Genomic DNA, 22,465 nt, shown 5'->3' with positions numbered 1-22,465 from the left:
CCATGCTCAAGAGTTGAAGGATTCAACTTAAAATTCTAGCGTCTACCCCTGTATCCTTTGTGGGGTGGTGGGGGAGGAGAGAATGCTGGAAAAGAGGTCCTAACCTAAAGGACCAGCACCGTGACCCTGCAGGAGGAGCCCAGGAGGCAGGGCAACTGATGCTTTGCAGGCAAGGCAGGCCGCAGGACTGGGGTCTGTGTCATCACGGCACACGCACGATTCAGCAAGACTGCAGCCCCTCAGCAGCCAGAGGGCAGACGCCAGCTCCTCCTTGGGTCACACTGGCACAGACCTGGCCCACAGCTCTGATCCGTGGGACCAGCTCCAGCCCCCAGGAACGCTCACAGAGCTCCTGGGATGTGACGGTCCAGAAAAAATGCTTCCGGGAAAATAGCAGCCCCAGCTCCGGGGTTCTCCAGCCCTTCAGCCCAGGGGGCAGGTAAGGAACGTACTCTCTGCTCGGGCCAGTATCATACTTGAAGGTGTGAATGACAACAGGGCTGTGTCCTCTGCCCCAGGACTGTGCCAACCTCCTCCCCTTGGTCGGGAATACCCTTGGGATACCCTGGTTGGAATCTTTCAATCCTCACAGCCCAGCCAAGCCACCCAGGTGGGAAGTCTGCCGAGCCGCTGGAACCAGGCAACATCATGAAGGGGACGGCCAGGGCTGCAGGACAGAGGCCTACTTTGTTGGCTACAAATTTCTCTGAACGGCTCCAGCTTTGGCAGGGGAGGGCCAGTGGGCTGTAGACAACCTCCCATATTCTATCCATCCTGCCCCCACATTTCCTTATCAGGTGGCGGTTTCTTTTGATTTTTTTGTGGCTTCATCTCAACACCGGGCATGAAATGGGACCACGTCGCATACCAGTGGGCAGCAGTGTGGGGTGCGGAGGCCCGTCTGGGCACCACTCACATTCCAGGCAGGAGGCAGGCCAGCAACGCTGATCTCCTTTATCAAGACTAGATGACTTCCAAGTGTTCTCTGTTGTTTTTTAAACCAGAACAATCTTTCGCCCAACTCACCCGGAAACTTTCACCAACCAGGCCAACTTATCAGTTTCTGTTCTTACTGCCCAGTGGGAAGAAGGAGCCAGGTGGTGAGACATGTGTAACTCTTGCCAAGACCAGATGCTGGAGGAGCCACCAGCCCTCTGCAGCGGCTCATGGGCTAAGCTGGGGCCTAAGCGCTGTGTCAAGAGAATGCCTTCCTGTTACAAGGCTTATTTAGGATAAATGAGGCGGCACTGTTACAGGTACAGCCCTGTCTGTGCCAATTCCCTGGGGGACCTTGGGAAGGCGCCACATTCCCTCACAGTCAACCCTAAAGGAAATCAACCCTGAATATTCACTGGAAAGGACTGATGCTGAAGTTAAAGCTCCAATGCTTTGGCCAGCTGATGCGAAGAGCCGACTCACTGGAAAAGACTCTGGTGCTGGGAAAGACTGAAGGCAAAAGGAGAAGGCAGAAGGTGAAACGGTTAGGTAGCATCACCACTCAATGGACAGGATTTTGAGCAAACTCTGGGAGACAGTGAAGGACAGGGGAGACTGGGATGCTCTAGTCTCTAGGGTTGCAAAGAGTCAAACACAACGTAGCAACTGAATAACAACGAGAACAGATGACCCACCTGGTCTGGGGAGGACTCAAGGCAGGACAAGCACCAGGGCTCCTCAGACAGGGAGACAGGTCAGCGCTAGACCAGAGAGTCTGGAAGAAAGGCATGCAGCGGTGCGCTCCATGCTAGGGGAGCTTATCTCCAGTGGGGGAGTACCCCGAGAACCCAGGCAACAAACCAGGAGCCTGTCCCTTGTGAGCCAGACTGCTTTTATTCTTCATGCACCTTATCTTCAGCTTTCTTTTATTCTCCTTTTATATTTATTAATGTCTTTGGAAAGGTCAGCCTGTGACAGCTATGTTAATGAAAACCCAAAGGAGATGTCTGCACCCACGCCTGGACCAGGAGATTAAAGGGAGTGATGTGTCTCTCTCCCCCGGGACTGGAGGTGCAGAGGAGCCCGGGGTGGGCCCCTCGCTCAGCCTGCGTCCTCCGGAGTCACCTTTCTAGCAGAAGGGAGAGCAGTGCGATCCAGTCAGAGGCCCTGAACTCGCACCCTGCCCAGGGCCACAGAGGCGCTCCCAGCGCCAACACCCCCGGACGCACGCCTGCCCTGTGCCTGGACTAACCCTGTGCTCACTAACAGTCAGCTCCAGGGGGCAGAGAGCAGGTGGCTGGTAAACTTTTGAGACCAGCGCACACCTGCTTCCGTTCCTCCCTGGCTCCAGCTAAGCCACCGTCCTTGTCACTGAGGAGCTGATAATACGCTGTGAGTGACTCAGGCAGGACCCCTGCGGGGAAAGAGCCCCAAGGTTGCTAGGCAGGTAATCCGCTTTACCACTTCAGCCAAGTGGCAATGTCAGCTGCCTGAGGACTACAAAGGCAGCCGTCCCCTCGCCCTGCCTCAGCCTCTTGCCCTGGGGTGAGGGGAGCCTGGCTGGGGAGCAAGGAGCCCTCTGTAGTCCCATCTGCAGAGTGGCTGACCCACCCGGACTTGGCCTGAGTTATACACTCCCTGCTAAGACAATAACTGTCATGACATCCTGATGTTGCTGGTCAGGATGTCCAGTAATCATGGACATCATGACATTGCTGGTGTCAACTCTGGGGAACATGGAGAGGAGGAATAGGGAGACCAGGGTCCACCATGAGAGTCCCAAGGGAGGGATACCTCTTGACTGGCTTAATTACCTGCCCGGGGGTTACGAGGGGCTGGTCAACACGATGGTGCCTGTCTGGAGCTTGGGTTGTAGGGGTGACAGGGGTTGTGAAGAGGGAGGGCCCAGGGCTTCCTCCCAAGCCTCTTGCCTGGTGAGACGAGGCAGCCCCACTTCAACACGTTTGTGAGTTTAGTCCAGTGGACTCTGGACTTCAGTTCCAGGACTGGCTCTATCTGAAAGTTGGCGAGTCTGAGCAATCACACCTTTCTGGTACTCAGGTCCTCCATCTGTAAAACAGGCGACGATGCCTGCTGCCCTGCTTACCTCACAATCACTGTCAAGACGCAGTGAGTGATGACTGTAAGCTGCGAGGTACTACCCACCCGAGGTACCGCTGGGTTCCAGCATCAGAGAGGGGAGGAGGCAGGGATGAGTGCAGACACCGTGGCTCTGCCTGCGGGAGCAGGAGGCCTGGCCCAGGCTGGCCTATCTCTGAGAACAGGACCCCAGGCAGAAACAGGTGGGCCAGAGCGCCTGTGGGAGCCAGGCACTTGGGGCAGATGGAGCGCTCTGGCCAGGCTGGGTCGGCAGACAGCCCAGGAGAGTAGCCATTCTGCTAGGTTTGTGGTGGGCTCACCCTGTGGGATTTTGTCTGCTTTGTTTTTGACCGTAGCACACGGCTTGCAGGATCTCAGTTCCCCATCAGGGATTGCACTGGGCCCCCAGCACTGAAAGGGTGGCATCCTAACCACTGGAGCGCCAGGGAATCCCCACAGAGCTCCTTTCACAACATGCCACTCTTGGCTCTGCCAGGCTGAGTCAAACCTCTGTAGCCCCACAAATTGGAAGTGGCGGGCAAACTGAGGCCAAAATTGTCTCTGTTCCTGAAACCGGCACCGCTGTCCTGAGCATCGTCTTCTAAGGGGGAAGACAGGGTGGGCACGACCCTGTCCAGCGGGAAGTACCCCACTCACCCCAGGAAGCGCAGCGGCCCTGGAGCTACGCCCTCACCAGGGTCTCAGCAGGAAGCGTACAGGAGGGTGGGCACTTCAGAAGCCAAGATGACAGGGCGGGCGGGAGAGGGTGGGGGCAGCTCCGGGGCACGGGCAGGCCTAGTCGGGCCAAGGGAGCTGGCTGAACACGCAGAGTGAACGACCCCTGCAGCCCAGACAGAGGCCTGCGTAACACCATCCACCACACGGATGTCCCTGGGCCACCACGAGGAAGGGACTACTTGCCATGAGCCGCCTGTGTCTGCTCTTTATCTTGCAGTCCAGGGGATGCAGGGCCTCCGTGGATGGGCAGCCAGGGCACGGGGGTTATGGCGGGGAGCTCCTCCCATAAAGACGCCATTCCTGTTGGAAAAAGCCTCCATCTGCAAGTCAGACAGACAGCCTGGGTTCCTGGACTCTGCTTCTACCTAGTGGTTTGAGATCTTAGGCAAATTTCTCAACTCCCACTTCCCAATCTATAAATGGAGTGACTGTGGCTCTGAAGTCCCATTCTACATTCCAGCGTTCAGTTTTTAACAAGGTGAGTGAATAAATGGCAACAAATCCTTGTCAGTTTGCCTGCGGTGTGAGTCTGACACGCACACTTAGCTCTGCTCATCGCCTCGATACATGATGCCCTTAGAATGGACGACAACCCCACCTTCCTTTGGAGAATCATCTCTCCACAAACTTCCATCTCTGTGCCCAATCAGAGCACCAAACGCAGCCAGCCAGCTTCCCTGGTGGCTCTGATGGAGAATCTGCCTGCAGCGTGGGAGACCTGGGTTCAGTCCCTGGGTCGGGAAGATCCCCTGGAGGAGGGCATGGCAACCCACTCCAGTATTCTTGCCTGGAGAATCCCACGGACAGATGGGCCCGGCGGGCTACAATCCATGGGGTTGCAAAGAGTCGGACACAACTCAGGGACTAAGCACAGCACAGTTCTTGATCCAGGGCTGGGTGAGGGCCCCAATTCCAAGTGAACCCAGGAGTCCCGCGGCAGTCCTGGGATGGGACGCTGAGAAGGCGGAGGCCTGCACTGCTGGCAGGCACCTCCTACCACGTGGGGGGCGAGGAAGGTGTCAAGACGGAGAAGGGCAGGGTGAGGCGGCTGTTGTTTGAGCTCTTCCCTTCCCTGCATGTGGCCAGCCATTCCCTCAGGTATGAGTCAACCGGCTCCCTTTTATCAAAGCACCTTTAGAGCTGGCTTTCGGCTGCTGTGATTGAAGAAGTCCAACTGATACAATCTTGCACACGTGTACAACTATTTTCCACTTCATTTAAAAGAACTTTTAAAAATCACTACACGGAGAAGGCAATGGCAACCCACTCTAGTACTCTTGCCTGGGAAATCTGATGGACAGAGCAGGCTGGTGGGCTGCAGTCCATGGGGTCGCGAAGAGTCGGACACGACTGAGCAACTGCACTTTTACTTTTCACTTTCATGCACTGGAGAAGGAAATGGCAACCCACTCCAGTGTTCTTGCCTGGAGAATCCCATGGACAGAGGAGCCTGGTGGGCTGCCGTCTATGGGGTCGTACAGAGTCGGACATGACTGAGTGACTTTGCTTTCACTTTTCACTTTCATGCACTGGAGAAGGAAATGGCAACCCACTCCAGTGTTCTTGCCTGGAGAATCCCATGGACAGAGGAGCCTGGTGGGCTGCAGTCCATGGGGTCGCTAAGAGTCAGACATGACTGAGTGACTTTGCTTTCACTTTTCACTTTCATGCATTGGAGAAGGAAATGGCAACCCACTCCAGTGTTCTTGCCTGGAGAATCCCAGGGATGGGAGCCTGGTGGGCTGCCGTCTATGGGGTCGTACAGAGTTGGACAGGACTGACGTGACTTAGCAGCAGCAGCATATAACTTTAATTATCTAAATCTCACAACACAAATGTTATCACACATATTTTTACTTAATTCTCATGATTATTTGAGGAATTTTTATTAATTGCTTTATTTTTTAGATGAAAATATGGAAACATAGAAGTCGTTTAGTAGTAGGGTTGTCTCAAATGTCAGTTTCTGGTGCTTTTCTTACTCTACCATGTATAACCATATCTGTATTTTACTTAAGAATTATCTCATAAGTGAAAGATGCCTTATGTTAAGGACTTTTTAATATAACTACATATTCTTAGATATTTTTCAAGACTTGTCTGTTTCATATTGGATTCCTGAACAACTAACTTGAATGCTATATTTTCAGAAAAAAGAGTTGCTGTGCTTTTTCTTAAGTAATATCATTGTCAAAGGTTTACTTAAATACTCATTACATTTCTGTTTCAAATGACAAATATCCATGCCTAGTATCTCAATAAAAAGGAAAGTTATAAAATGATTAAAAACAAGAGCATTTTATATATCGTGTTGTGTGTGTATTACTTTGAATTGCTTTCAAAAAGTAATAAATTATACATCTAAAGCTTTATGTACTACATTTATTACATAAATAAACTTCAAAATATTTTAAGAAAAAAACAAAACATAAAAATCACTACAGTATCGAGGGCAGGGTTTCAGGCCCAGCTCAGGGGCCCTCAGGCATAGAGTGATTCTGGGCTTCCCAGCGGTGGCTCTGAGAACTCCCTGGCCAGGAGCCACACCGTTCTCCGGCCAGGGGCACTGCCCAGATGCACAGACGGTGGGAGAGCCACGGATGTATGAAGTCTTTCTGGGTGGCCTGGGGTCAGGACTGCTCACAGCCAGAGTCCCCCAACCACGAGCAAGACTCTGGAGGGGAGGGTGCTGCCCGCTGGGCCCTGAACCGGCTGAAGTGGTCAGGGCAAGAGAAGACCACCCTGGACATGGACTGCAATGGGGAGTCGGGACCGTAGGCTCCATTCTTTGTCTGGCAATGGATTTAGGGGAAGAAACCCTTTCCAAATCTGTTTCTCAACCTGTTAAAGAGTCATGTCTGACTTTTCTAAATGCGGCCAGACACTGCCCTGAATTCTACCCATCTATCCCACTCATTTCTAGCAGCCACCCCTCTGATGAGATACCTTACATGTACCCAACAGTACCTCAAACTCACCCTACTCACAATGCCAAACTCACCCACCCTCTAAGCCCCCCAAACCTGAACTTCTCTCTGTATTCCCAGTGTCAGCAAAGGGACAACATCCATCCGACCCTGAAACCTGGGAGTCATTTATGCCCCTTACTTCCTTTAACCTCCTTCAGCCAACCTATTACAAAGTCCATCGGAGGTTTCCCACCCAAATCTCTCCCTTTTCTACTTTTCTCCACGTCTGCCACTCTTTCTCTATCCAAGAACTGCCATCTTCCACCTACAGTAGCCCCTGAACTGCTAAAGCTCCAGATCTACTCAAGAGACCTCCCTCCCACCAATTCATTCTCCACAGACAGGCCAAATGATCTTCCCAAATGCAAGTTCCATCAGATCCCCATTTCTATTCCTCTCAGAGAAAGAACCAGACCTCCCAAAGCTCTGGGGTAAAGGTGGGGCTCCCTCAAGACCCCACGGCCTAGCTGGTAGAGCCAGGGGTAACCCTGAGGCCAACATCAATCAGGCAGGTCTAGGAGCGGCTGCTCAGTCCAGAGCCCTGGCCGCCTCCCGGGTTCTCCCACCCCCAGGCTGACTCGGAACTGGCTCAGCCTTCTAGGACTGACCCCTCCCCCAGAGCAGGCTTCATCTGACCCCAGATGGGAACGGGAGCTGGAGGCCAGGCAGGGGAAGCCCAGCTGGGCTGCAGCCAGGGGTGGTATGTGTCAGGAAGGGAAGAGAGCAGGGCCACAATAGCCTGTCAGTATCTGGGGCCAGCGGAAAGGAGGCAGCTGGCGGGAGGATAAACCTCGAGCAGTCTATCTCTTCCCTCTTATCGGACTGACCCTTGGCAGCCTTGCAGCCAGTGGAGAACAAACAGTCATTAACAACCCTGCCCACACTTGCGCACAACACGGTACGACCAGCCCAGCCTGGAGAGCCAGGGCCTCCCTTCCTGCCACGGCAGTCTCAGGGGTCGTGTCGGCCAGCCCCCGCATCCTGCCCCTCCTTCCTGGGCAATGAAACTCGGCCCACCCTGGCCTCCCCCGGCCTGTGATCCCCTGGCCTTTTGGGTCAGGCCTCCGCGTCACGCTATGCGTGGCTTCGCCTCACCGCCGTCCCCCACTCTCCTAAAAACCTCTGCTCCACCCCCCCTTTCCAGGTGAGTTCTCAACCCTCAGTAGGCCCACCCAGAGTCTGTGCTACTGACCCAGCACCTCCAGTCTTCAGCCTGTGATCCAACCCCCAAGCTGGCTTTGGGGGGAAATTCTCACTAAAGGAGAGCCCAAGGCAGAAGGAGGTGAGGGGATTGGGAGCAGAAACAGAAAGCCTCTACACAGTCATTCCAAAGCCTAACCAGTGGCCAGTATAGGGAGAGATGGATGTGAGGAGAGACCGGAGGGGTTTTTCTCTGCCTGAACCCAGCAGAGAGGCAGAGCGACGCTCGGGAAGGGGGATGAGAACAATGGGAGGCAGGGGGCAGCTCCCTCGGCTGCAGGAGCCCAAGTGCTCCAGAGAGAGGCCAGAGCAGGCTGGCTGCTGTTCAGTACGTCCAACTGGTCAGCAGAAAGGCTGGACCAATTCTCAGCAACTCCTGGACCCCGTGGTGGTATCCTGGGGCCCGAGCACTATCTCCCCTCTCAGGATATGGCGTTCCTCTGTTCGGCCTACTGGACGATTTGACAGCAAATCCATGAACAGATCTTTAAATTCTGTATTTACAGATGAGGGGCCTCTGGGGCCCAGAGAGGGGCAGCAACTTGCCCTAGGTCACACAGCACCCATTTCCCAGCATCTTCCTAAGGAAGTACCAACACTGGCTTCCCTGCACTGAAGAGCTTGCATGGGGTATCCCGCTGCTGTTTAGTTTCTAAGCTGAGTCCGACTCTGCGACTCCATGGACTACATACAGCCCACCAGGCTCCTCTGTCCATGACATTTCCCACCCAAGAACACCAGAGTGGGCTGCCATTTCCTTCCCCAGGGAATCTTCCTGATTCAGAGATCAAACCGGCAACTTCTGCATTGGCAGGCAGATTCTTCACCGCTGAGCCACCTGGGAAGCCCGCAACAGGGGTCCCCATGACTCTCCTAACCCCTTTCAAGCTTTCCTGTCTCCCCCTACCTGTGACACTTGGGGTTTCCTCCTGAGCCATGCTAGAGGACCCAGGAACCGGCCAGAAGCTACACAGGTGTGGCCCGGGTAGATACCAAGCCCTCTGGGACAGGACAGAACAGAGAGAAGGCCAACTGCTGGAAAGCCCCTTGCAGCTGCCTGGGCCTCAGACGACTCCCGAGAAAGCCCAAGAGAGACAGGCCGGGCCCCCGGCCCCTCCTCTGCCTTGCGGCACAGCCTCGGTCCCCCTGGCTGCTGCCTGCTCGCTTGCTTGGGCAGAGGACACAGCTCAGGGGCCAGAGACTTTCATTTCCTCCCGACTCTGGTTCCACCAGCATCAAACGACAAGTATTTTGTTTTCAACTGAACTTGAGGTTGGGGGGAATTCTACTCAAAGGTCAGGGAGAGTCCCTTGCAAACCCAAAGGGATCCTCCCCGCAAAGAAGGAAGGAGGTAGTAACTGCGTGGTAACAGATTGTTAACTAATTTGCAGTCGTTTCGCAGAGTATACAAGTGTGGAATCGTTATGTTGTACACCTGAAGCTAATATAACGTTGTATGTCAGTTATACGTCAACAAAAAAAGGAGGAAGGAGGGAGAGGGAGTGGAGGAGCAGGGTGGGGCTGCGGGGTGACACGGGCAGGGAGGGGGGAGCCCCACGCCAGCCCTCAATTCCCTCCCTTGTTCCTCTTCCTATACCATCCACCTCTCAACTTCCCCTTTCACTACCCCCTCCAAATTCCTCTAAACCACACAGAAAACTTGTTGACTTTTTCCTCATCAGAGCAGTCCCCTCTAGACCAATTAGCGATTTGCGCGTTTGTTGCTGATTTTCTCCCTCAGAAGGCTACAGACCTGCCAGGCGCGGGGAGCGCTGCCAGCCCTCTGTGCCGGGACTCCACAGCTGGAGGGCTCAGGAGCAAGGGCAGGACTGCTCTCTGGGGTCCCTGGGTCATGCCCCGACCCCTCAGGGTCTCCTCTGTCCCCCAAGCCCCCTCTCGGGAGCAGGATGGGCCTCGCGCCTCAACTGCACACAGGCAGAGCTGCTTTCTGCGTCCCCCTCCTGTTCCCCACCCTGAGCCTAGGGAGGAAGAGAAGGGGAGACAAGGAAAAAGGATGCACACGGGCAAGCATGATCAAACCAGGAGAGACGCCCTCCAGACAGGAGCCGCCTGGGCTACCCGCTCCCGACCTCTGCAGCCGGGGGGCGGGGGCGGGGATGTCAGTCAACCCCCTTCCCTCTCTGAGCGTCCTCATTTGCAGTCACATCCTCCTTAAGGAAGAAGCCATTTGAGGATGTTTTTCAACATCTGATAGCAGAACTGTTGTTTTGTTTTAATATGATTATTTCACAATACAAATTGAGCACTGACAGCAAAATAAGTCTCTAGAGTTGTCTCTAGATTTCTCTTGTTCCTAGTTCACCTTATTGTACATGAGTAGCAGGCACTGCGTTCATATCACGCGTGGCAAAATACTACATCTACTATGGCTGACTCATGTTGAGGTTTGACAGAAAACAGCAAAATTCTGTAAAGTAATTATATAAATTCAATAAAAAATAAACAACTTTTTAAAAAAAGCACACTCATTTGAATGCTAACAGCTATAACTGAGGGGGACATCCTCTTCACCCCAGGAAGATGATCCTCTCTGAAAACCTGCAGGGATAAGTGCCCTTCAGCATCACTTCTGCCCCACGTCACAGAGAACCCTGCTCCCTTCCTCACTTTATGTATTTATTGAATTTTTTGGCTGAGTGGCATGTGGGAATCTTAGTTCCTCAACCAGGGATCGAACCTGAGCCCCCTGCAGTGGAAGCATGGAATCTTAACCACTGAACCACCGGGGAAGTCCTCCCATTCCTGCAGCAGGAAACCTCTCCAGTCCTGAGCTAGAAAGCTGGGGTGCCCCAAAGCCCAGCCTATGCCCTGGAGCCTTAGGAGTTGTCAGCAATGGCAACGTGAAAGTGTGACTGACAATACGCTGTAATTACAATCATGATTTATAAATAAGCACCAAGAGGTGCCCCAGAATGGCTGCTTAAGGACACACACAGGCTTCCCTGGTGAGCCCAGCATAACAGAAGGAAATGCCTGTTTTCCTCAGATAGCAGGCAAAGTTCACATCCTCTCCGTGCAAAATGTCATTTGCAGGTATCTGCCCTAATAGTTAGTGAGAACTTGTAGCTCAAGAAAAGAGGGGAAAATCTAAAACCCAGGTGTCCAGAGAGCTGGGCCAGCTCCTTTAGTTGGTAAGGGCTCAGTTATTGGGACAACACGGTGGGGGAAAAGTTGGGGCACAGAAACTGAGAGCGAGGAATGGGGAAGAAGGCGAAGGCCACCCTTGGCGGAAATGGAGAGACAAGAAGAGATGCAGGCACGCTGAGCATGGACCACAAAGCCCCAGTTGCTTTCAGAATGAACTGGGCCCCTGAGGCTGTGGGGCCCCACCCGCTCAGGGCTGAGGCCCCAAACCTCAGGCAGGCAGCCTGGAGTCCAGAGTCACAAGCTAACCAGGCTTCCTGGCACGCTGTCAGCACCCTGCACACAGCTCCTCCAAAGCAAGGATGCTTCATCTCCTGCAAACTCCTCCTCCTCCTGACTGCCCCACGTCAGCTAAAGGACCTGACCTCATCACCCAGGCAAGGAAGTGTCTGCTGCTGCGAAGCCGCTTCAGTCATGTCTGACTCTGTGCGACCCCATAGACGGCAGCCCACCAGGCTCCTCCATCCATGGGATTTTCCAGGCAAGAGTATTGGAGTGGGGTGCCACTGCCTTCTCAAGGAAGTTGTCTAACCCCAGTCAACTGACTGTCTGTTCCAGAAGATATCTACCTTCACAGTTCTCTAGAATCAGTCCCTTCTTTCCATTTTTACTGCCAGCTTCCAGTCTTCACTACTTCTTACCTGGACCCTAACTAGTTCTCCATTTCCTCCCTCCCTTCTTTCCTCGTCCCCTTATGACCCAGCCATACCCTGCTACCTGCCTGCCCTCTGCCTGCTCAGAAACTTGTCGCAACCAAGCCCTCTCTCTGCCGTCTGCCGAGTCAAGTCCTCACTGAACACTGTGCTGGGATTGATCTCTTGCAATCTCTACTGCCTCTTCTCCTGGGGACTCCAATTTCTGGATACGGTTAGGGGGGACTGCCTACTGTACCAGCCCTTCCCCGGCCAAGGGAGGAGGCATGGCCCAGTCTGGACCAACCAGATATCTCCTCCCTGGGACACGACTCCCAACCTATGGTGACAAAATCCCAGAGTACAGCTGGAACAGTTATCCTGGACCCAGTGGTACCCTGACGAGGCTGGCCTTTGGCTCCTGACATACCTACTCCAAGACCCTGGAGAGGGCCTTCCCTGGTGGTCCAGTGCTTAGGAATCTGCCTGCCAATGCAGGGTACACGGGTTCGATCTCTGGTCTGGGAAGATGCCACCTGCCACGGAGCAACCAAGCCCATGCACCACAACTACTGAAGCCCGCATGCCCTAGAGCCTGTTCTCCACAAGAGCAGCCCCTGCAGCGAGAGGAGCCTGCGCACAGCAGTGGAGAGCCAGCACAACCAAACATAAAATAAATAAGCAATTTCTTAAAGACCTATTTAGAAGAAAAGAAAGACGAATAACTGCTTTTAAAAAAAGACCCTGCAGGGGACTCGGGTCTCAGTCATTCCTCAGATTCTAGGAGTTACCACAGCCTTCCAATGAAGTCCTTTCCTACCAAAGTCAGCAAGGTGTTGCTTGTAACCAAACTGCTTTTTAAAATATCTCTCCTATGCTCCAACCAAAAGGGAAAATGCCCTGAAAGCGCCGTTATGGTCCCTCCTTCCCGTGCTGGCCAGTACGCTCCCCGGCCTGCAGGCACTGCTGGAACTCTGCCTTCCCCTTCAGGGCCCAACCCAGAGTCCCCTTCAGAGCCCTCTTTGGGGAATCCTCCTCTAAACCTACAAGCCCCCCGCTGCCCCTTCTGCCTCCCACCGCGGACATCGGAGTGCCTGTCTTACCCCGCTCCCGGTGGACAGAGACTTGGTCATCCTCTCCTTCACAACAGCTGGCAGAGTTCCAGACTCAATAAATTCACCAGGCTTTGTGGGCAGACAACTCAAAGGCCAATTACATGTTTCCTGGGCAACACAGGCAGTGAGGGACAAAAAGCACGGGGTCAGAAAGACCCCGTCTGGCTTCCATATCCTCCACTTACCAGCTGAGTTTATGGGCAAGTCTCATAAGTTCTGTAAGCCTCAGTTCATCTGTGAAAAAGTGACAATAATGCTAACCCTGCAACACTGCTGTGAGAATGCGACGGGCCTACATGCAAGAACATCCAGCCAGGTGCCTGGCTAGAAGTAACCACTCAGGAACAGCAGCCGTCACTCCAGCTATTCACAGCTTCTGGGTTAGCAGATGCTCTTTTGGCAGGTTGAAATCATGAGCCCTGGGCCTGCTGTGTGACCCACAGAGCATCTCCGTTTCTTGGTAACCCCACCTGGGTCTACCTCTGCCTTATAAACCTCCTGAAAAACAGTACATGAGAAAACGCGTGGCAAAGTTAAAGCACAATGTAAGGGGTTCCTCCTGTCTGTCTCAATTTCAGAGGTCCAGGCATCCTGTCCAGTGTGCAGCCACGGCCAGCACCCAACCTGCTCAGTCTGAGGGACAGGGCAGACGAGCACCTGGTTCGGGGTCTGCTTCCCCATGTCCTTCCCCAAAGCCCTGGTGCCTAAACGTCCTGCTTTGGAGCCGGGGGGGGGGGGGGGGGGGGTTGTGCGGTCCTTCCTTCAAACGGCCACAGCACAGTGTCTGCTATGTGGTTACAGGTGGACTGGGGGCTCAGGCCCTCAAGTCACCCCAACCATTAATCTAGCCAACACTGGAAAGCATGGGAAGGGCAGGAAAAGACCAGCCCAGGGAAGCTGCCAGAACAGTCCTGCGTGGGGAAACCAGGTGGGGGGCAGCCTCTCTGAAGACTTTACATGGGCCTGGATTAATTGCCCAGGCAACTCTCCTGGCCCCAAACCAGTGGTTCTCAAGTGCTATGGTCAGGAAGCCATACAGAAATAAAATCTCAGGCCACACCCAGACTGCCTGAATCAGAAATGTCTGGGAGTGGGGCCCAGCAAACTGCGCCTTACACAGCTCTTCAGGGGGATTACTGAACACCTATTCTGTGCCAAGGACCGAGCCGCAGGGTGATATTTCAGAAACGAGGACACATCTGAAGGACTTTCACAGTCTAACGGGGCGGGGGGGATGGGCGGGGGGAAGAGGTCAAAATCAAGTACACAATACACAAGGCAGGATGGGGTACAGAATGAGGTAAAGGAATCAGCTCCTCCTCCCCTCGCCAGCTCCTCTCTTTCCAAGTTGGGAAGCGGGAACTCCAATTCTAGGAAACCCACCCCACCTCAGGCTGCTCTTTGAGACTCCACGTAACTGCAGGTAGTTTTCCAAAGAAGAGTGATCCTCGCCCGAGGCATCTTTCAGGTCCAGAGGTTTGGCTTGTGGGGAAATGGACCATGAGGCCACACCCAGTGGTTCTTACCAGCTGAGAAGTTGACCCCATGTGGGGTCTGGGCTGGGAAAGTTCCTAGAGGGCTGTGAGCATGCCACACAGCACATCCTGGCACTGCACTCCCACACAGGGTCACTCCCACAGGCCCTTGGTAAGCTCACAGAGTGAGCACAGATGCAGACATAAACATGCACACAGACAGCTGGCCCCCTGGCCTCCCTACCTCCATTCTCAAGTTACAGGGTTAAAGATGTCCTATTCACAACCAAGGGGGAGGATGAGAGAGGGGGTGCTGAAGCAGGGAACCATCTGGTTCAGATCAAGATTGCTCATTCAGGACCCCAACGGAACTCCCAGAGCCTGCCTTCGTGATGGCTCATAGATTTCCCTCCCTCCCCCAACTTCCCACTGAGAAGCTGAAAACTGGGCTAGGAAGGGACAGACTCATAGGTAAATCTCCCGAAGGAAGATAAGAAAACAAAACTAAATAAAACAAAACAAAAAAGAACCGATACAGGCAAGTTTCCACCACCTCTCTGAGCCCTGGCTCCCTCTTTCCTTCAAAGCCTGAACACCACGGCTAAACTTGAGCTCACCACCTACAGTCACTACGCCCTCCTCCACAAAGAGCTCGGGGGCACCTAGCAGCATCCTTCCCTTTGCCGGCAACCATCTCCAAAGTTAGCAGCGCAAGGAAGATGAGGGGTAGGGGTGTGGTCTCCCAGACGTCTCTTATGCCGCCATCTCCACCAATGTAGGAGGTTCCCTCCATCTCGGAGGGATGGTGGAGTCCACCACGCATAATGAGAGGAAGAAATGACCAACCAGCTTCCAGACAACTGTCCCAGAGACAAGATGGGAGTGTGCATCACTGGCTAGGACTGACTGACTGAGGGACTCCAGAGTGCCCTGAGCCCTCTCGCAGCTGTAGCTGAAAGAGGCTGCCACTCCCTTCCCACCACCAGCACCTCTCCCCTTTCCCCCAACACCACCTTAGACTCCGTTCTTCAGTGTTTTACTGTAGCTGAAAGCAAGAGGCAAGATGGGAGATGGATGCAGTCGGCAAGAAATAGAAATCAAAAGGCTAACTTGAGTAAATGAGTGATGGGTGGGGGACTCTACAGGCAAAGGAGGCCAGAAGTTAAATACAGGAAGGAGGAGGGGGGAACAGAAGTGGGAAAACGCCAACAGGGAGACTAAAGTGAGCTCAGCACAGAGCTGCGGCAGGCAACTGGGAAGTTTGGTCCAGTCACAGAGGAATGACTGGAGGGAAGAAATGACTCTTTCATGTCAAGGCAAGGGCTCAGACCAGCACCACAGGGCTGGGGCATGGACTTGGCCAAGTTCCTGGTTTGTGCCAAGCCTCGGTTTCTCCGAAGTGGGAAGGAGGTCAGGCTGTTGGTCTCATCAGAGAGAACTGGGCCACTGTGGATGGCTCGGGGGCAGTGCCAGGTAGGGGAAAGAGGAGAGAGCTGCTGATGGTGCAAAGACAGCCTGTGGCCAGGAGGAGCGGGGCGAGGGTCTCCAAGGAGTGCACAGGCCAGGAGCGCGCGCGGGGCTGGGGCTGCGAACTAGGCAGTGGACTGAAGTCGGGACTGGGGCACGGAGCACTTCCCGGGGCTGGGGACTGCCTCCGCGGGGTGAAAGAGCCGCGCGTGGGAACGGCTGGAGGTGCAGGAGCAGAAGGCGGGCAACCGGGAGGGAGGCCAGGGCAAGAGGACCACCGCCCCCACGGGGGATCCCAGGGCCCCGACCCAGGGGAAGTTGCCGGGGTGGACCGGGAGGGTCTGGGCCGCTGGTCGAGCCAGCTGCCCGCGCGGAGGGGGTTCGTAGCAGCGAGGGGCCCGGGGCGCCTTATATCCCGCCCGCCCGCCCGCGCACCTCAGTCAGCTCCGGGCGCCGCGCGGGCCATGCTCGCCGCTCCCGCCGCCGCCGCCGGTGCAGAGAAAGCCGCCGCCTCCGTCGGCGTCCGGACCCGTTAGCTCAGCGGCTCCCCAGTCCGCCCGCAGCGGGCCAGTCCCGCCCTTACCCGCCCCGAGCGAGCCGCCGCCGCCGCCGCCTCAGCCCGGCCCCTCCCCCCACCCGGCCTGACTGGAAAGGAAGGGTGGGGGCGGGGGGCTAGGGCCCCCTCCCCACTCACATCCTCCGGCCCTGCCCCGCCCCCTCCCCCGCTCCCTTAGTCATCCTGGGAAATGGAGTCCAGCGCGCGCCGCGCCGCCAGGAGAGCCCAGCGCGCGGAACTACTACTCCCAGAAGACAGCGCGCCAGCTCGCGCGCTTGTGGGCTTTGTAGTCCCGCGGGGACTCGGGGCGTCTACAGCGCGGGAGGGGAGGGGGATGGGAGGTTTCCACTCCCGTGAGGCCGGGGTACCGACGGCGGAGACAGGGTGTGGGGTCTGCGACGCGCTGTGCTGGGGCTGAATACCTGGACTTCGAGGGGGGCGCCCAGCAGCGGAGGATGCCTCACACGGCTGTGGTCCGCTGCAGCCGCGCAGGGCTGCAGGCGAAGCCTCTGGCTCGAGAGCCTCACCCTGGGGACGGTTACCATTCGCGCGGAAAGAGCCTTGACCTGAGGCTAGCTTGGCTTCCTGCCCGGGCTCCGCAAGCCCGAGCTGCGGTGAGGCCGGAGCTGCGGTGAGGCCGCTGCGCCCAGGCGGGAGAAAAATCACCCCACGTGGTCGTGGGGTTTTCCCTGCCTGGAAAAAGGAGGCCGAGTGTCTCTCGGTTTCCTGGAGCGCTCACCCCCCGTGGGGACCTTCTATTGATAATTCCAGTCCCACCCACTCTCTTTCTAGCTGACCCCCTTAGCTCCCTACTGTTTAGGACAAAGTACACACATAGGGCAAAGTGTTAACCATTTGAAATATTTTTCTGTGTCTTCTCTTAGCACGTGCTTTCCCCAGTTTCCAGATCTACCTCAAATTGTTGAAATTCCCAGTTGCCCTCCAAGCTTTATCGCCGCTGGCAGAGGGAGGCCTGTAAGTCGCTGATTCTTTGACAGGCGGCTATCAGATTCTCCTGGAGAGTTTGTTTAAACACAGCTTACCCATACCCCTCCCGTGGGAGGAGCCTGCTGTGGGATAATATGAGCCTCAGAGGAGCCAGGCCATAGAAAGTGGGGTTTCAGGCTAGTTTAGCACAAAAACATTCTTTTTATTTTAAATGAATCAATCAGTTGATGCAGTAAAAGGAAAATGCTACATGAACCTGAGGGCTTCTCTGAGAGCTCAGCTGGTAAAGAATCTGCTTGCAATGCATGAGACCCTGGTTTGATTCCTGGGTGGGGAAGATCTGGAGAAGGGCTACCCACTCCAGTATTCTTGGACTTCCATGTGGCTCAGCTGGTAAAGAATCCACCAGCAATGTGGGAGACCTGGATTTGATCCCTGGGTTGGGAAGATCCCCTGGAGAAGGGAAAGGCTACCCACTCCAGTATTCTGGCCTGGAGAATTTCATGGACTGTCTAGGCCATGGGGTCGCAAAGAGTCAGACATGACTGAATGACTTTCACTTTCCACATGAGCCTGAAAGATGTCCCAGTCCTTAGCCTTTAGCATTCTCTTCAAAGCTGGTAAGGTTTTCTGTTCCAAAGGGGAGCTTGTAGGGTATACCTGGTACTACTCCCCAAACTACGGATGCAAGCCAGGGGTTGAGATCTCAAACCTCTAGGATAGGGTCAGCTCCGTAGAATCCTCTGCTTCCAGGTGTTCCATGACCTATAACAGGCTGGAGGATTGAGAGGTCAGAAGGTGGATTCTTGACTTGTCAGGTATCTGAAAGTGACTCTCACACCACACCTACCTGGGTAGACCCTTAACCACCTGCTATCCTGATGTTCTGGGAGCTATAGAACTCCAAGAGGAAACTTGGTGACCCCCCTCCGGCACGGTTTCAGCTGTGGGATGATCAAGTTCTCCGCTCCACCAAACTCTAACCAGGCTCCTGTAGGCCCGCTTCTCCAATATGTCTCAACCTTGGCCTATAAAAACTATACTCTTGGTTAGGACTCGACTGGTCCACTGCAGTTCAGTCCCTAGTCAGGGAACTAAGATCACATCCCACATGCCACACAGTGCAGCCACAAAACCACCCCCCAAAACCAAAAAACTGTACTCTCAACACAGATGACTTTATCCACCCTCCTCCCTGGTGGTTCAGACAGTAAAGAATCTGCCTGCAGTGCAGGAGACCAGGGTTCAATCCGTGAGTTGGGAAAGATCTCCTGGAGAAGGGAATGGCTACCCACTCCAGTCTCCTTGCCTGGAGAATTCCATGGACAGAGGAGCCTTGCAGGCCACAGTCCATGGGGTCACAAAGAGTTGGACATGACTGAGGACTGAGCCACTAACACACACAACCTCCCCCCACATTAAAAGACTTAAACACAGTAGCATAGTCTCTAATATCTCAAGGCCGCATCCCTGGGACGGCTCTACCCCCACCAAGTGCCTGCCTGATAAAGCTCAAAAATTTACTGTTTATTCTAGCCAATACCAGTTATAAGTACCCCCCACCCCTTCTTAGAGTGTTTACTAAAAAGGCTTACAGTTGTGACTTCTTCCTTTCCCTTTAAGGTGTGAATCAAATGTATATGTATTATGTGTCTTTCTCAAGGACCTGAAAGCCATTCCTTTGAAATACAACCACTGGAAAGAATAGGGCCTCTGTGGGAGAGTAGAATCCTAACTTCAGTACTTGCCAGCTCACAGATACAGCTGACCTAGTCAGCATTTACACTGACCAACCCTTTGTACTTTTTCACTTCTCTGCTCACCTCCCTTCATACTTCATTCTCCCTTTAAAGTGTCCAGTCGCCTCTGTGTAAATCCAAGTTGCAGTGTATATCAATAACATATTGGTTAAAACCTGTCCTTACCACTTTAGTGCCTGCTTTGTTTATTTTTGTGTCAATTATTAAGATCTTTTGTTTGTTAACTATTAAGATGTTTTTGTTTATCTTTGACAAAATGGATATGAGCGGTGAGCCCTGGGGCCCCAGGCTCCAGCCTTCCTCCCATCCACCAAAGGCCAAAGGGTAAGTTATTGCTAGGTCCTTGGGCATGTAGCCCAGAGGACACCAGAGGCATTGGACCCTGACTAATGCTGACCTCTCTGGGGAATGCTTGAATGCGTTTCTGTTTTTAATTTTTTTGATTTGTGTCCCTGTCACAGGCTATAGTCTGTGCGTGCTCCGTCATGTCTGACTCTTTGTGACCCCATGGACCGTACATAGCCCGCCAGGCTACTCTGTCCATGAGATTCTCCAGGCAAGAGTACTGGACTGGGTTGCCATTTCCTATTGCAGGGGCTCTTCCCAACCCAGGGATCGAACCTGCCTCTCTTGCATCTCCTGCACTGGCAGGCGGATTCTTAACTGCTGTGCCACCTGGGAAGCCTGTCACAGACGGCAGGGGGTCCAGTAATCCACATACAACTCCATGCCCTGCCCCTAAGACCAGCTGCCAGGCCCTTCCTGTAAGGACTTTGCCTCTGCACCTCAGTCACATGCAATGGCGACTTTCCCTCACAGGCAGAAAGCAATGAGTCTTTTTGTGTTGACACCCATCACCCAGGTGTCTGTTAGCAGATTACTCGGAAGATGTCATTTCATGGGCAGCGCAGAGACCCTCTCTATCCCACAACTCCAACAGGAGCTCCCATCATCACCCACCTATCTCCCAGTTAGATGTCAGATTGGTTTTTACCCATTTCCTCCTGCTAGTTGTGTTTTCCTGTCCCCTCCACCCGTCCAAATTCTGCCTGACTGTTTGAAGTCTACCTTGAGGTTCTCCTTCCTCCTCAAGGTTCTCCCCAGCGGCCTCAGCCGCACAGCCACCTGCGAACGTCACCTCTCGCGTCGTACTGGAATTCGCGCCATTGACTTAAAAGCTGACCTTTGCTGGTGACCATCCACAGCAAGGGAAGTAGTGGACCAGGAAGTGAAGGGGACAGAGGAGCCATGTGGCTTTGGAGGCAAACTGCAACTAAGCAGCAAGATGCAAAGAGGAGGTGGCTCCCTCCCTCCCCTGCTTTCTGGTTGACCCAGAAAGGTCAGCTCCCACACCTAATGGTCTATGTGACCCCGAGCAAACTACACAGTTCTGTGATCTGTAAAATGGCGATAATTATAACAGAATGGCCATAATAACAGACCCTTCTTGTAACACTGTTATAAAGAGTAAATGAAAAAAAAAAAATGATGTTGGATAGAAAGACTGTCAAAAAGAAATCAAGTCAATCTGTATATTTAATGTGATCACAGTACAAATACCAGCAGCATTTGTTTTGTTTTTTTTGGAGAGGGAGGAAGAGGAGCAGGTCAGTTTATTTTAAAAATTCATTTGGAGGGCTTCCCTGATAGTCCACTGGGTAAGAATCTGCCTTACAATGCAGGGGACATTGATTAGATCCCTAGTCAGGGAAGATTCCACATGTTGCTGAACTAAGCACAAGCTCTACACCGATTAAGCCAGCACTCTACAGCCTGCAAGCCTCAGCTACTGAAGCCCACGTGCCTAGAGCCGTGTTCTGCCACAAGAAAAGCCACTGCAATGAGAAGCCCGAGCACTGCAATAAAGACCCACCACAGCCAATAAATAACTCTTTTTAAAAAATTCATTTGAAAAAATAATAAGCAAGATTAGTGCCAACAATAAAAAAAATCAATCCATGGTCAAATCTAAGAAAGAAATGGAAAAATCTATTTGAGCCAACCTGAGGACTGTTCTGCCCATCAGAAGTCAAAGCACAATTATATAAGTTCTTGAGACAAAAGGTTATTCATCAAATGACATATTGACAGTTTACAGACCCCAGATGTGCACGTACAAAGCAACTGATGTGTCATCATGACCACTTACAAGATTAAGGAAGGTTATCTCCTAAGGAGGTCTGGTTTATGCAAGTACACAATACACTCTAAAGGGGAGAGAGGAGGCCCAAATGGGCAAAGAGACATGAATTTTATTTAATCACGAGTGAGGAAATTTTTGAAAAACTAGTAGCATGAAGTAGTGAATGTCCTCTCGGATTTCAAACATATTATAAACATACCTTTAGAATAGCGTAATAGATCAATAACCTAGACCTGCAAGTCTACAAATAAACTCAGATACAGAAATATGGTAAAGACCTATGGTAAAGATACATTTCAAATAAGTGAGAGGAAAGATGAATTATTCTGCAAATGGTGTATGGACAGTTGGAGAAGCATCTGCTCAAATATTAACTTAACTCTGGATCTAGTAAAAAAAAAATCACCAATGGCTACCAATATGAAAAATGAAGACAGATAATGGACCCCTGATGGAAGTAAAATATTCAGAAAGTAGTGGTGAAAAAATAAATCACCCCAAATCTGACAACTACCAATGTAAAGAAAGTACAAATATTTGAGAGGAATCTTTTATCTGAAACTATCGCATAATAAAAAAAACATTTTATTATGTGATATTTCTCCTAGAAATCTTGATTCCAGCTTTTGCTTCATCCAGCCCAGTGTTTCTCATGATGTACTCTGCATATAAGTTAAATATGCAGAGTGACAATATACAGCCTTGAGTACTCCTTTTCCTATTTGGAACCAGTCTGTTGTTCCATGTCCAGTTCTAACTGTTGCTTCCTGACCTGCATACAGATTTCTCAAGAGGCAGGTCAGATGGTCTGGCATTCCCATCTCTTTAAGAATTGTCCAGTTTGATGTGATCCACACAGTCAAAGGCTTTGGCATAGTCAATAAAGCAGAAATAGCTGTTTATCTGGAACTCTCTTGCTTTATCGATGATCCAACAGATGTTGGCAATTTGACCTCTGGTTCCTCTCCATTTTCTAAATCTAGTTTGAACATCTGGAAGCTCACAGTTCATGTACTGTTGAAGCCTGGCCTGGAGAATTTTGAGCATTACTTAAGTGTGAGATGAGTGCAATTGTGTGGTGGTTTGAGCATTCCTTGGCATTGTCTTTCTTTGGGATTCGAATGAAGACTGACTTTCCCAGTCCTGACTTTCCCAAATTTGCTGGCATATTGAGTGCAGCACTTTCACAGCATCATCTTTCAGGATTTGAAATAGCTAGACTGGAATTCCATCACCTCCACTAGCTTTGTTTGTAGTGATG

General features: G+C 52.8%; 1 protein-coding gene across 2 annotated transcripts in view; it reads right to left on the bottom strand.

The window, feature by feature from the left end:
- The window catches only part of ST3GAL2 (ST3 beta-galactoside alpha-2,3-sialyltransferase 2), a 48,903-nt gene extending 32,544 nt beyond the window's left edge, over positions 1 to 16,359 (bottom strand). For both annotated transcript variants that reach the window (XM_068991825.1, XM_068991826.1), the window contains exon 1: positions 16,233 to 16,359. The gene's annotated coding sequence lies outside the window, so the exon portion shown is untranslated. The remainder of the gene's footprint in view (positions 1 to 16,232) is intronic.
- Between the last annotated feature and the right edge of the window lie 6,106 nt (positions 16,360 to 22,465).

Source organism: Capricornis sumatraensis, chromosome 20 (genome assembly GCF_032405125.1).
Source record: "Capricornis sumatraensis isolate serow.1 chromosome 20, serow.2, whole genome shotgun sequence".
Lineage (NCBI taxonomy): Eukaryota > Metazoa > Chordata > Mammalia > Artiodactyla > Bovidae > Capricornis > Capricornis sumatraensis.
Note: the sequence above shows the minus strand (reverse complement) of the source record. Positions and strands in the feature narration are given on the sequence as shown.